The sequence below is a fragment of the Musca domestica genome, unplaced genomic scaffold (genome assembly GCF_030504385.1).
Source record: "Musca domestica strain aabys unplaced genomic scaffold, Musca_domestica.polishedcontigs.V.1.1 42, whole genome shotgun sequence".
Taxonomy (NCBI): Eukaryota; Metazoa; Arthropoda; class Insecta; order Diptera; family Muscidae; genus Musca; species Musca domestica.
The window spans coordinates 8,321,462-8,335,927 of NW_026712329.1; positions in this window are offsets into that span (position 1 = coordinate 8,321,462).

Sequence of the window (14,466 nt, forward strand, 5' to 3'; positions counted from 1 at the left end):
ATCAACGTTATCTCCTGTATGTTGTTCACCCACTGAGATGTTGACTGTGGATTAGTATTGTAAGACCCAGTGGCTTAATTACTGGAGAAGTCATAATTGGTAACGACTCTTCTCATTCATGATTTTGAATTACGTCCGTAGTGATTTAGCCAGATTTCAAAATGGTAAACGTAGATTCGTTTACCAATAATTTCTAGTGCAAATTATTTGCTTCCACAAGAATAATTCACCTGATAACAACCAGTTCGTATCACCGAAGTCATAATTTGCATCGATGCAGGTGGCAAATCCGACACAATCGCTCTTACATTAAGATGGACGCAATTTGGCAGCTTTCATTATTATACCCTCCATTAAAGATATGGAGAAGACATGTCATTCCGTTTGTATGCCCTACACCACATAGTGGTAAAGGTATTATGTCTTTGTGCATTTGTTTTTAGATAGAGAAGGAAGCGAGATAGGCGCATAGTTACTTTTGAGAATCTTCATAGAATCACTTTCTGAGTCGATTTATGAATGTCAGTCCGTCTATCCGTCCGTCCGTCCATGTTTTCTTGTGAAAAAAATGAGGGTCGCATTTATTATTCGAATGAGATGAAATTTTGCTACCATATATGTTCAACTAATTTTGCGTCAATTGTGCACCAAATGGCTAATATCGGTCCAAATGACCTGTATTTTAGTACATCCCACCGAGTTGCGTCTAAAAGCAAGTAAATCAAATTTGGAGAAAATCGGTTCAGATATAACTATAGCTCCCAGTCCTAAGTCCTTCACATTTGTAATATGCATTCGACAACAATACAAAGCTCAGAAGTACCTTTGCCAAATTTTATCGAAAACGGTTAAGATTTGGATATAGCTCCTATATACATATATGAGCCCACGATTTCGTGCTGGTCCCATATTACAGACACATTTTCTAACGGAATTTTTAAAAAAAATTAAGTACTTAAAGTTTTAATAGGTTCTACCTCCTTTGTCAGAACATTATTTATAGTGTCAAGTTTTCCTACAGCCCCTATATAACGGTACTTCTTCAAATTCTGCTATTTAACGTTTTTTGCCCCATTTTCAACGGAACTGTTTCAATTTTGGTATTAAGAGTTCATGACGGGTTCTACCTCTGGTAGTCTGTATAGATCCAAGTTTTACTATAGCCCCCATATAACGGCACCGGCATTTTTTCGGAATGTTTACAATATATGTTACATTTCCAATCAGATTTTTTCGAAATTGGTATTTATAGTTTATAATGGGTTCTACAACCGGTGTCAAAACATTGACCATATTGGTCCAAGTTTTTCATGTAACGGTACCGATATTTGGTAATTTGATGATCCTAGCCACATTTTAGCATTATTGAATTAAGTGTTTAAGAATAGAAATAGATATATTCTATTACATATCCTATTCTTTTATTTATCCATATAACGGTTTCAACGACTTTATTGCATTTTAAACTTTTATTTGGGTATTGAAATTTTGTCCGGCCAAACTTAATGTTTTTAAACCCTACAACACTATGTGTTGGGGGTATTATATGTTTGATTGGGCCAAAAATTATGTAACACCACGAAATATTGGTTTCTCACATAGGAAAGTATATATGGATTTTCTTATCTCGCCGAGCTGAGTCGATCTAGCTATGTATGTCCGTCCGTCCGTCTGTCTGTCCATGTTAATTTGTAATCACTCTACAGGTCGCAATTATGACCCTATCTTCACGAAATTTAGAATTCAGGTGGGGATAGGGTCAGAATAGAACCCTATTTCTTTTGGAGATGATCGCATAATATTTAGGGGTTGAAATGGACCATAAACTGAAAAAACTCCTGATTTTGCAGTTGCTCTACAGGTTGCAATTATAGAACAATCAAAGCGGAAGTTAGCGTGGGGCTAGAGCTTAGGGCTGGGCAGAAGCCTTCCAATTTTGATGGTCATCGGTTAATATTTAGTGGGTGAAATAGGCCACAACATTTGTGTTAAATAATAGTCAAATTTTCCATTAAACCGCGAATATTTTTAATCCCGGCGAAAACACAAATAGACGAATAGGTCAATTCTGACCGTTACGTAGATACCGATAGTAAATATATCGGTTCTATATAGCGAAACATATACAATGTGTATATACAAAGGAAGGGGATGTTTTATAGCATGCGATTTTTTCAAATTGACTTTTTTTATTTTTTCACCTTACAACACAGGTTGGGGATATTATATAAGTATTGCAAATATCGTCCGATCCTCACGAAAATTTTCACAAGGGTAGGGTTGGGCTCAGAAGGGCTAGGTCTATTGTTTTCAAAGATGTCCGCAATATATTAGGGGGTTGAAATGGACCAACAACTAAAAATTTTCCTGATTTTGCAGCCGTTATAAAGGTCTCAAATAGAAACCAAAGGACACGAAATCTCGCATAAATTTAGAGGTTAGGACTTTGTGTGAAAAAAATACCAGCGTTACTTACAGGCGATATCCGAAATACACAAAAGACGAACTTCTGGCTTTTTTATGCTGATTTCGTTGACGAATATAGCCAAATATCGTAGACAAGCAAATCATATAGATAAGTCTAAATTTGGAGATACAGAGGGGCTTCTTGCTTTTAGAGATGATTGCAAAATATTTTGAGGTTCAAATTAACCAAAAACAGAAATGTTTTTCCGATCACACAATTGAAGCCAGTCGACACGCCTGAGAAGAGAGTTAAGGACAGGGAAGAATTCTAGCATTTTGGATGTCCATTGGATAATACTTAGCTGTAAATGGACTACAACAACTAACTGCTCGACGGAGTGCATAAATGTTGGGCAAATGTCCCTAGTCAAAATCCCAATTTCAAAAGCGATTTATTAGAGATATATTTTCGATTCTATTTCTTTTTTTCTCCGCAGAAACAATTGTTAACGTTAGACTACAAATTAGTGAAAAGCCGAGGTTCTTTCCCCAATATTGAAGGACATTATAAGTTAACTACTACTACCCATAAAATCTAATTAACATTTTTTTCTTATAGCGATGACTAAATACTTAACAATTCAGAAACATTTAGCATTCACAAAATAATTACAAAATACTACACATTCGGTGTAAAAACCATAACTGAACCTATAAAAACAAATTTAGTAGAGTTCTTTCTTGAACAAAATAAAGTCCAAAGTGCTGAAAGTGCGTACAAAGACAGTATAAATGCATAAATCGGCATAGTTAAGACCATCAGAAACTCTTGGACAACGACAAAATACCCCTGTACATATTGACAAAATCTAGCGACAGATCAACAGAATGACACACAACTGTTCACACTTAGGATGAGCAGAAAATAAATATGTTTTGTCCTTCAATTCGCAGCCTTCAAATGTCTAGCCATATTTTTGTGGCAACGGCTCGCCATGCCATCGTCAGAGTTAAAGATCAGTTTATGCACAGAAGAATGGCGGACAGCAAATTATACTACAAAAAGGTTTTTTTATTTCGACACGCGAGGCTAGTCTATGTGTATTACAAGTCCAGTCAAAAAATTCATTTCAATAATGTATATTCCTATAGAAATTAGTTTTGGTATTTGCTTTACAAAGAAAATCATGATATGTTTCCATTCTTAAGATACCGTTAGTCAAAATTTAACTAATTCTCAATCCGACTATATGATACCCTACACCACTATGCATATTTGGTAGAGCTCCCGTAACAAAAGAATTTATTTCAAGTAGATCATACCACCTATCAACATTTGGCTTTAAAGCAATTAAAGTTTACTATAGAGTGCATGATATTACTTGGAGAAGGATTATATTGAAAACAAGTAAGCAAAAGCTACAGTCGAGCGGGGCCGACCGTTGAATACCCTACAACATTATAATAAACCATACAGTTTATATAGACGAAATACTCGACAGAATTCCACAAGATATTGTGACAAATAATTAAAGAAAATCATCAGGTTTCGTTCTCTAATTTTCGAAAAATAACAACTTAAACTAATTTGCTCATTTCCAATTTATTGGTAGATGTTGCACGTAAATGGTCTTCCTAGATCTGGAACCAATATTTCCCAAAGACCTATAATCTCTCAGAAGTGGCAAAAGATTAACATTTATTATTGGTTTTTGACTGAAACGCATCTATATGAGATACAGACATTTGACTATATTCTTCAACGAAGTAGTCAGAAGTGCGTCTTTCCTGTATTTGTGAAGTCTCCAAAAAGTCTCTGGAATGGACATTTTCGTATTTTGTCTACAAAAGTTGGCAAACTATATCACACGTTGAATATTTATGGATGGCCATTAGAAACTGGCTGGCTTTTGCAATGTGCGGCAACCCCCATTCAAATGTGCGTGAGGATCGGGCGATAATTACGACCTGCCGACAATTTTGCAGTTTTTTGGTCCATTTCAACCCCTAAATATTTGGCGATCATCTCCAAAAAGAGTAAGCTTCTATTCTGACCCTCATCTTATCCCCATGCAAAATTTCGTAAGGATCGGGCCATAAATGCGATCTGTATATGATATCCTGATATCCCAACTACTTAGTTTTGTTAGCTGTAGAAATATTACCAAATGTTTAATTCAAAATGAAAATATGCCAAAAATATGACAAAATTGAAAAAATATCAGAAAATGTTACAAAATCAATATTTTCATCTTTAGAAAGATATTTTTATGCGATTTTTTTAGACGTTTTTTGCTTCCTGCCAAGACGCCATTCTGAATTAATGAGAACTGTCGAAATCAGTTCAGCCGTTCTCGACATATAAGAGATCTTTCAAGCATATCTTCTTTGATAGACATATATATCGCACATATTTTGCTATATATCCGATTTGTTGGATGTTAACACCAATGTAAAGGTCAGAAGTAACCTTGTGATGGCTTTGTGATTTCGCAGGGATTTAAAATATTCACGGTTTAATGAAAAATTTTGAATTTTTTCAACACAAAAGATATGGTCTATTTTACCCGCTAAGTATTATCCGATGACCACCCAAATTGGAAGGCTTCTTCCCCTCCCTAAACTCCAGCTTCATGCGAAATTCGATTGGTCTATAATTGCGACCTGTAACAACAATTGGCGATCATCTCCAAAAGCAATAGGGTTCTATTCTGGTCCAAGCCCCACCTACATTCTAAATTTCGTGAAGATCGGATCATAATTGCGACCTGTAGAGTGATTACAAATTAACATGGACAGACGGACGGACGGACGGAGATCGACTCAACTCAACGAGCTAGGAAGATCCATATATACTTTCCTATATGGGAAACCAATATTTCGAGGTGTTACATAATTTTTGTCCCAATCAAACTTATAATACCCCCAACACATAGTGTTGTAGGGTATAAAAATTAAATGGAAACGTACGTCCCGAAATTCCCTACATTTGGGCTGATATTGGCCATTATTATACCCTACAACACTACGTGTTGGGGGTATTATAAGTTTGATTAGGCCAAAAATTATGTAATACCTCGAAATATTGGTTTACCACATAGGAAAGTATATATCTTCCTATCTCGCCGAGATGAGTCGATCTAGCTATGTATGTCCGTCCGTCTGTTCATGTTAATTTGTAATCACTATACAGGTCGCAATTATGAACCGATCCTCATTAAAATGAAAATGTAGGTGGGGTTAAGGAATAAAATCCTATTGTTTTTGGCGATGATCGCACGATATTTAGGGGTTGAAATGGAACAAAAACAGAAAATTTTCTTGATTTTGCAGTTGCTCTACAGGCCACAATTATGACCCAATCGGTTAGTTAGACATGGAGTTAGAGTTTAGGACTGGGCAGAAACCTATAAATTTGGGCGGCCATCGGACAATAATTAGCGGGTAAAATAGACCCTCACTTTTACGAAAGAAAATAGAAAAATTTCCACTAAACCGCGAATATTTTTAATCCCAGCCAAATCACAAATACATTAAAACATCACTTCTGGCCATTGCAGTGATGCTAATAGCCAAGAAATCGGATATATAGAAAATAGGCACTATATATAATAGGCACTATATATAATAGGCACTATATATAATTAAAAGAATTGATATTATTTACTCCGCTTATAAATCAAGAACCGCTGGGCCGATTTTCACAATCCCATCAATTTGGAATAGTCTCTTGGTAGAAAAGTATAAGATCTAAGAAATTCGCGGAAAAATATACCAATAAAAACTGAATATCTTTTTTTATTTTTTTTCAATTTTTGTCATATTTCTTATCGCGATTTTTTCAATTTGACTTACATTTTTAATTGTAATTTTTCTAAATTTTTACACCCCCCATCACTACGTTTTGAGGGTATTATATGCATTTCGCAATTATAGTCCGATGCTCACGAAATTTTGCATGGGGGTAGGGTTAGGGTCAGAATTAAAGCCTATTGTTCTTAAGATGTAAATTTAGAGGTTCAAATGGACGAAAAAAAACGTTTCTAACTTTGTAGTCGCTCTATAGGCCAAAATTTAAAACTAATCGACACGGGATTTCGCATCAGAAGAGATTTAAGGACAGAGAAGAAGTCTAGCATTTTGGATGACCATTGGATTGTATTTAGCTATAAAATGGACCACAATTTTCGTGTGAAATTGTTTTGAATACTTAAAAATACTACTGAGTGCATAAATATATGAACAAATTTTCCGGGTCAAAAAAGTAAGGGTAACCTCTAAGCAGGGCTCTTTGACATTATTTTAAAAACGAAATCTTCCAAAATGGATTTGGATATAAGGGGACTTCGAACATATTGTAGTGTTGTAGGGTATCACATGGTCGGCTCCGCACGACTATAGCCTTTGCTTACTTGTTTGTACAATAAACTTGAAATCGGATTTGGGATATATATGTGAGGGACTTAGACACCAAATCGGACGAGACATATGTATGAGAGCTATAGCAATATCTGAACCAATTTTCTCCAATTTGATTAACTTGCTGCTGGACTGAATTCGGTGGGATGTACCGAAAAGCAGGTAGTTTGGACTTATATTTGCCATTTGATGCACAATTATCCCGAAATCGGTTGATAATAGGATTCGTCATTGGACCAAACAAATATCGTTTCCAAAATTTCATCTCAATCGGATAATAAATGCATTTTAAAATACATGGTCGGGCGGACGGACTGACATGCATAAATCGACTCAGAAAGTACTTCTATGAATATCCTCAAAAGTAACTATGGATCTACGTCACTTCCTTCTTCATGTTACAAACAAATGCACAAAGACATAATACCCTTATCACTATGTGGTGTAGGGCGAAAAGACTGAAGATAGAATCTTGAAATTTAGCATGTAGATCAATGATGGTGTTTTAGGGATAAGGACTGGTGAGTGTACTAAAATGTCTAAACTTATGTTAGATTGTACTAAATTTGGTATATTTTAGTTTAGGTGAAGGGGGTAGCTGGAAATTTGAAATTTTGGTATTGGATTTACTTTTGTGGATTGGGTAGAAATAAAGTTGTGGTTATGGAATAAACTAAATTTGATATTGGGAGAAAATGCGCGAAAATTCACTAAATGTGGTATCACTTGGAATTGTGTGTACAATTTTGCTTTGTGAGGTCATAGCTGGTGGATTGGGTTATGAAAAAGTTGTATGTTTGCAATTTTGGACGAAATGTAATCATATATATTGCAAAATATTTTTCAGTCGCATATGACGATCGCAAAAGCTACAACTCCGAATGTTTGGATATAGGTACTTTTTTCTTAAAATACAGTTTAATGTTGTACCATTGGTATAGAGCGATCGCGAAGATAAAGAACACTGAACTTGTATACCCTACAACACTATTTGTTGGGAGCATTATGAGTTTGATTGGGCTAAAAATTATGTTACACCTCGAAACATTGATCCTGCACATAGGAAACGACATACTGATCGTCCTATCTCGTCGAGCTGAGTCGATCTAGCTATGTATGTCGCCCGTATGCCTGTAAATGTTAAATTGTAATCACTGTACAGATCGCAATTATTGCGCGATTGCATGGATCAAAATTTTTTTTGTTTAAAAAAATTTGTAAGATTTAGAAGATTTTCTCAAAGAATTTTAGTTTAATATAATTCTTGGGTCCTCTTCTATTGATCTCGTCACTTGGGTAATATATTTTTTTTATCATAGGAGTTATGTTTAAAATAACTCATGAGAAGAATATGCCAGACAAAACCAGTAAAGAAAATCCTAAAGTCGGGCGGGGACGATTTTATGATACCCTACACCACTTTGCTAATTTAGTTGAGCTCCACTTAATAATTAAAAGTTTTTATAGGAGAATTCAATCATACACGCTATGATTATAATTATAATTTAAAATTCAAAGGTCTAAATATGCCGAAGCATTTGTATCTTTTAAATTCGGATTTGTATTGCCCATTTGGTGCGAAATTAATTTGAAATCGGATAAATATATATATGGGAACTATATCCAAATCTGAACCGATCTCGATAAAATTTGGAAAACATATTTCTGAGCTGTATTTGATATATTTCCCTGAATATCGTTGTTACGGAATGCATATTACGGCTGTGGGTAACAAGTACAATAAATCGGATGAACAATATATATGGGAGCTATAACTATATCTGAACCGATCTTCACCAAATTTGGCATACTACCTTCTAGACTAAACTCGGTCGTATGTGCCAAATTCCATCCCATTTGGACAGATATTAGACGTTTGGTGCACAATCAAATGTAAATCGGACGAAGTTATATATGGGAGCTATATCCAAATCTGAACCGATCTCGATAAAATTTAGCAAAGGTATTTCTGAGCTGCATTTGATATATATCCCTGAATATTGTTGTTACAGAGTGCATATTACGGCTGCGGAGGACAAAAATAACAAATCAGATGAACAATATATATGGGAACTATAGCTATATCTGAACCGATTTCGATAATATTTGGCATACTTATTTTCAGGCCTAATTTTTTTGTATGTGCAAAATTCCATACTATTCGGGCTGATATTACACGTTTGGTGCACAATTAAAGGCAAATCGGACGAAAATATATATGGGAGCTATATCTAAATTTTTACCGATTATCTCCAATTTCAATAGGGTTCGTCCTTTTTCCAAACAAATGTTGTTTGCGAAATTTAATCTCAATCGGATAATAAATGCGACCTGCATTTTGTTCACAAGAATACATGGACAGACGGACGGACGGACGGACTGACATGCATAAATCAACTCAGAAAGTGATTCTATGCAGATCATCAAAAGGAACTATGGGTCTATCTCGTTTCCTTTTGCCTGTTACAAACAAATGCACAAAGACATAATACCCTGACCACCTTGTGGTGTAGGGTATAAAAACAAGGGAACTGATGAGGATTGGTGGCTCTTTCCGAGACCTAGGTATTCTCTGCCCTATGCCCTGGTACACATTGCCATAATTCTCCAATAATAAACAAACGTTGCCTTTTGCAACAACAAAAAATTTAAATTGAACAAAAAAACAAATACAGGGTGATATGAAAAAACTGCAACCAACTTCAGACTGCTGACATTTATAAGCCACTCGTCCGACAGCTATTATAATTATTCCACTGACAGCTCATTATATTGTATACAAGCGTACAAAAGCATTTTGGTAAGATTTTCCCAGAAACAAAGTTATTGGTGATGGAATTCAAGCGTGATAGTGTGATTTCTTTATATTTGACTGGAAAACCACAAGTGGCTCGTTAGAGCACTTAAATGTGAGTAAATCTTTTATGTCTCGTACCATCGCTCGTTACCATGATACTGGTAGCGTAGCCCGACGTCAAAGAAGTGGACGAATAAAACAGCACCATCAGCAGAAATGGTTCGAAAAGTAAAGAAGCGACTTGATCGAAACCCGCGTCGCAGCAATATTCCATTCTGCAAATATTAACTCGGAGTAATGGCACTGAAATTCCAAAAAGTGCAGGAACTTACACCGCAACAGGAAGAAAATGGACTCAAAAGAGCTAAAGAATTGTTTCGCTTGGCCGAAAGTGGTAAACTGCCGATGAGAAAACATTCGCCGTCCAGCAGATTGTAAACAAACAAAATGATTGTGTTTACTTGCCAAAGAGGTCAGCTGAAAATGTGCACCTTCAGTTCGCCAACCGAACTCAAGCGCCGGTCATGGTATTGGTGTGGACCGCCATAACAGCCGATGGTCGCTCTCTGCTCGTATTAATCGACCCTGGCATCAGAATAAATGCCGAATATTATCGCGAAAATATTCTGGTGGGTGTATTAAAGCCATGGGAACGCTAAGCCAAATTGAATTGCGACGGTATAAGCACCATATTATTATCAGTCAGGAGCTATGTTATGTCATGCACAAAGTGTCGTGTTAGAAACACTTCTAAAACCATATTTTTCATTTGTAAATATTGCTGTAATTCATATTTTTGAATAACAATTTTTGGTATATTTTCCCTCCAGCAAATTAAGATCATAAGACTAACAATACAAAGCCTCAACCAACAATTCAGTGAATGGACTCCAGCTAGGAGTCGCTACAGAGGCTAAAGGATGTCAATGCAGAAAGCAAGAACAATACTGGCAATCGTCGTCACGGTCACTGTCGTGTCTGTTTTCCCTGTCATCGTAGCAATAATTTGTATAGACGTGGCTAGGTGACAAAACAAATAGACATATTTTCACTCTTATATTGTGATGTAGACAAACTGGCACAATCTTCGTCAATGCCTACGCCCATTGAAGTATCGGAATAATGGTTTCGTTAATGAAATGACTGGTCGCATTTGAAATGTTGTTTAATACCGCTCTTTTGAGATTTCCAATTTTGGAAGACAGTATATGTGCTAGTAATGTAAGGAACATGATCGTGTCTCGCCATATTACGTTTTGGTCATGCAATGTTGCTTTAAGAAAAACTTGGAGTACGACACCAATTGCTTTGGATAAAACGAAATAGAAACAATCAGGTACCAGGAAGTTCACGAAAATTGCTAAAGCAATAGATTCCGCCATGGCACAAATTCCGTTATAAGTGCTCTATAAATTTTGATGTAAATTATGTCCCAAGATTGAATTTTGAAGCATCCGACGAAAATAAACTCTACCTTTATGTGCACTATAGAGATAAAGACATAAGACTAACAGATGCTTGTCCCTTCGATTTCAAAGTTGTACCACTCTAAAATCGTAATACACATTCTATAATAATCATGATTAAAACCATTCCAAATATAAGTGTATATTTGTTACGGGTATGTCTGCTAAATATACATAGTGGTGAAGAGTATCATTTGGTCGGCTCCACCCCACTCATGCTCTATCCTTATTGGTTATATTTCAAATAATTTTAACAATAGTTCCACTTCTGTTAAGGCACGTCAAGTGGCATATTAAGCTGCATCTGATTTTTTTACAATTATGAAGGCCTTAACTATAATACGTGGTTTGGAATTACGTTTCGTAAAAATATTCAAAATTTTACAAATTTAATTTGGTCGAAAATTTCGTGAACTTCCCAGTGCCATAAATAATATATATTCCGCTTTCTCCACTCCTATTGGTGTATGAAATCACCGTTTTTATACCCTCCACCAAAAAAAGTATGGAGGGTATATTAAGTTCGTCATTCCGTTTGTAACTCATCGAAATAATCATTTTAGACCCAACAATGTATATCAATTCTTGATCAGGGTAAAATTCTAAGACGATTTTGCCCTGTCCGTCCGTCTGTCCGTCTGTTGTAATCACGCTAAAGTCTAAACGAATTAAGATAGGAAGCACAGATCTCTCTTTTGTCTGCAGGCAAGTCAAGTTCGAAGATGGGCTATATCGGTCCACGATATCGTATAGCCCCCATATAACGGTACCCCGATATTCGGTATTTTGATGAAGTTAGCCACATTTTTCAATGGAATTGTCTGAAAATCCACACAAGTAGTTCCATGTGAGTACATCACCCCCTGAGAGAGAATTGTCTATACAGGTCCACGATATCGTTATCCCCCATATAACGGCACCCCCGATATTCGGTATTTTTATGATTTTACCCAAATTTTTCATCGGAATTGTCTGAAAATCCACACATGGAGTTCCTTGTGGGTACTTTATACATCGGCAGAGAATTATCTATATAGGTCCACGATATCGTATAGCCCTCATATAACAGTACCCCCGATATTCGGTATTTTGATGTTTTTAGCCATATTTTTCAACGGAATGGTCACAAGGGGTTCTTTGTACACAAGGGGTTTATTGTGAGCACTTTACCCCTGAAACGGAATTGTCTATATAGGTCCACAATATCGTATATCCCCCATATATCGGCACCTTCCTATATTAGAAATTTTAAAGATTTTAAAAGAATTTTTAATGGATTTTATTTTTTTGAAAATTTTCTAATTCGTTCCAAATGGTTGAGGGTATTCAAAGTTCGGCCCGGGCCGAACTTACTGCTTTTTTACTTGTTCTAAATTCACAACTATATTAAAGCAACATTACATGACCAAAGAGTAATATGACGATACACCATTATGTTCGTAATATTACTAGCACATACAATGACTTCTAAAACTTAAAATCGCAAAAAGCCGTATTGAACATCGCCTCATAGTCGACAAGTCTTTTCATTTACAAAACAATTGTCCCGTTGCTTCAATGGGCGTAGACATTGACGAAGAATTGACCAGTTTGTCCACATTACAATATAGGTGTGAAAATATGTCTGTTTGTTTTGTCACCTAGCCGCGTCTATACAAATGATGGTTACGGAGACAGGAAAAGCAGACAAGACAGTGATCGCCACGACGATAGCCAGTATTGTTCTTGCACTTTTCATTGACTGACTTAAGTCTCTGTAGCGACTTCTAGTTGGTGTCCACCAACTGAGATGTTGGTTGAGGCCTAGCATTGTTAGACTAATGACCTTAATTTACTGGAGGGAAAATAGACGAAAACTTCCCGTTGATGAGTATGAATTACAGCAGTTTTTGGAAGTGTTTCTAATAAGATACTTTTCACATGACATAATATTGCTCCGGAATGAAAGCCTGCCTCGGCATTTTGTCGATTTTATTAGTGAATTTGGCTTTGAATGAAGTTGAACGTATTAGTCGGTTTTTGACATATAAATAAAAATGTGATGTTGGTAACTACGTTTATAACTCAGGAGGGTGGACAGATTTCGCCTCAATTAGGAGTGGTCTCTTAGCCGAAAAGGATAAAATCTTCAAACCCGCATAAAAATATGAATTTTAAATATTTTTTGCTACATTTAATTATTTGTATGCACTATTATCCGATGTAATACATGGCTGGTGAAATATATAGCTTGTGATTTTGAAAGACTCTTCTCGCCAAAAATCTCATACACTCAATGCCCTTTCTTACCTTTACATTGACGTCGACATGCAGTCGAAAAAAGTTGAATCGATATAGAATTTTACTCTGATCAAAAATACATACAACAAATAAGCAAAGGCTACAGTCGAGCGGGGCCGACCGTTGAATACCCTACAACACTATAATAAACCATACAGTTTATATAGGCGAAATACTCGACAGAATTCCACAAGAAATTGTGACAAATAATTAAAGAAAACCATCAGGTTTCGTTTTCTAATTTTCGAATAATAGCAACTTAAACGAATTTGCTTATTTCCAATTTATTAGTAGATGTTGCACTTAAATGGTCTTCCTAGATCTGGAACCAATATTTCCCAAAGACCTATAATCTCTCAGAAGTGGCAAAATATTAACATTTATTATTGGTTTTTGACTGAAACGCATCTATATGAGATAGAGACATTTGACTATATTCTTCAACGAAATAGTCAGAAGTGCGTCTTTCCTATATTTGTGAATTCTCCAAAAAGTCACTGGAATGGACCTTTTCGTATTTTGTCTACAAAAGTTGGCAAACTATTTCACACATTGAATATTTTTGGATGGCCGTCCGAAACTGCTTGGCTTTCGCAATGTGCGGTAACCCCCATTCAAATGTGCGTGAGGATCGGGCGATAATTACGACCTGCCGACAATTTTGCAGTTTTTTGGTCCATTTCAACCCCTAAATATATGGCGATCATCTCCAAAAAGAGTAGGCTTCTATTCTGACCCTCATCTTATCCCCATGCAAAATTTCGTAAGGATCTGGCCATAAATGCGACCTGTATATGATATCCTGATATCCTATCTACTTAGTTTTGTTAGCTTTAGAAATATTACCAAATGTTTAATTCAAAATGAAAATATGCCAAAAATATGACAAAATTAAAAAAATATGAGAAAATTTTACAAAATCAATATTTTCATCTTTAGAGAGATATTTTTATGCGATTTTTTAGACGTTTTTTCTTTCCTGCCAAGAGGCCATTCTGAATTAATGAGAACTGTCGAAATCAGTTCAGCCGTTCTCGACATATAAGAGATCTTTCAAGCATATCTTCTTTGATAGACATATATATCGCACATATTTTG